Here is a 1907-nt window from a genome sequence, read left to right on the forward strand (position 1 = left end):
ATGTATATCTTGAATAGTCAGCCACAATGACTAACCCGTATGAATTCCCTTTGAGACTCTTTATTCTGGATGGTCCAAATAAATCCATATGAAGCAATTGCATAGGCTTCTTGCTTGACATTTCACTCTTGCTCTTGAACGGTTGTTTGGTTAACTTCCCTTTTTGGCAAGCATCACATAACCTGTCAGTTTTAAATCGAATCTTGGGCAGGCCACTTACTAGTTTCTTAGAGACGAGCTTGTTAAGTTGACTCATACTGATATGAGCCAATCTCTTGTGCCATAGCCAGACATCCTCTTCTTTGATCATCAGACACACAACAAATTCGAATGAGTTATCTATATCGATGATTCTTCCTCTGTTGTCACCATACGTGACATGACTAGCGGCTTTATACGAAATATCTTAGAACTTTGTAGGATCTCCAGTCATATGTCTCGAACACCCACTATCAAGATACCATGTGGAACTTTTGAACTGCTGTTTCAGATCAGGTTTGATGGTTCTGGATTTTGCCATCATATTCAGTTCTTCTTTATTCTTGACTTTCTTGACATCAGCATGATGATCTTGATTGTTCATCTTTTTCAATAATTTTGTAAATTTTTTGTCCAATAAGATTGATTTCTGCATTTGTGAACATGGTTCTTCATCTCGGGTTGCCTTGCATTCCAGGTTTCCTGTTTCAAAGAAACCATCAGTTACAAAATTTAACTTCAAATTACAGGGTGTAGATGCAACATCAATTCTAAAATCATAAGATCTTTTTGATTGCAAAACAGAAGTCATCCCCAGGTTTTATAGTCGAATAAGATAAAAACAGAGTCAACTAAATTTTCAAATATCTTATGAAAACCAGCTCTGGGGCCAATAATTGAGAAACAGATAGGCTTCATTTTACACCAAGAGCCACAAGCACTTTCATGAACTTATAACTGTGTGACAAAGCAGTAGTGCAATCGACTCCATTATTAATAGATTCGACTATGCTAAAATCTTTGTACATATTTTGGGAATCAGTGCTTTGTGAGATTTTGAGAAGGAAAGAATTTCAAAATGTTCTTATATGTTGAAATCGACTATGTGCGCCACATAATCGACTGTTATGCTCTTGCACTATAACAACTATATTTTCAAAAGTTAGTTGAGCATTGATTAATTGGTCAACTGTATTAAATGAGTTTTTATTTTGGTTGACTATATGCTACCAGTTTGACTGAACTGTTATAACTGTTATAACCCAGTCAACTGAATTATTAGCATATTCGACTAAGAGACTATCTGTTAAACAGAAAACTATAAATAGACTGAACATGAATTTGTTCAGAGACTTTTGATGATCTGACAATTTCATTTTTGTTTCAGATTGATATCTCTAGTTTTTAAAGCTCCAAGAATTCTACAAGAAGACGGTGGTGATCTTTCTTGAAAGAGATTCAAAGGGAGACTAACTGCGCACACATTGCTTGATCATATTTTGCACAATGAAGGTGTTTCTGGTTTAATCAGATTGAGGCTTGGCATCCTTGAAGACTACTGCATTATTCTGCCTTGGCATCCTTGAGGACTGCTGTATTAGACCTGTTGTGATTACAGGGGAAGACTTATGGAGTCTGGTTCACTTTGAGGACTGTTCAAAGTGGTGATTGGCAGATTGTAGGAGAGGGGACATTGATAACTCTCCAATTTTGCATATTTTTCAATCCTTAGGAGTCCAAGTTAGTATATTTTAGTTTTTAATTGTTTAGAATTAGGTTAATTTTAGGTTTTTCTTTCTTTTCTTTAGTTCTGTAAAATTGTAGTTAAAATTAGGATTTTAAAGGTTTTTTTTTAGTATTTGTCATAAATAGGAAATTAGTATTTTTTTAGAAATTCTTTCTTTTATTTTTGTTTAGATAGGCTTTTA

Source organism: Vigna radiata, chromosome 8, assembly GCF_000741045.1.
Source record: "Vigna radiata var. radiata cultivar VC1973A chromosome 8, Vradiata_ver6, whole genome shotgun sequence".
Taxonomy (NCBI): domain Eukaryota; kingdom Viridiplantae; phylum Streptophyta; class Magnoliopsida; order Fabales; family Fabaceae; genus Vigna; species Vigna radiata.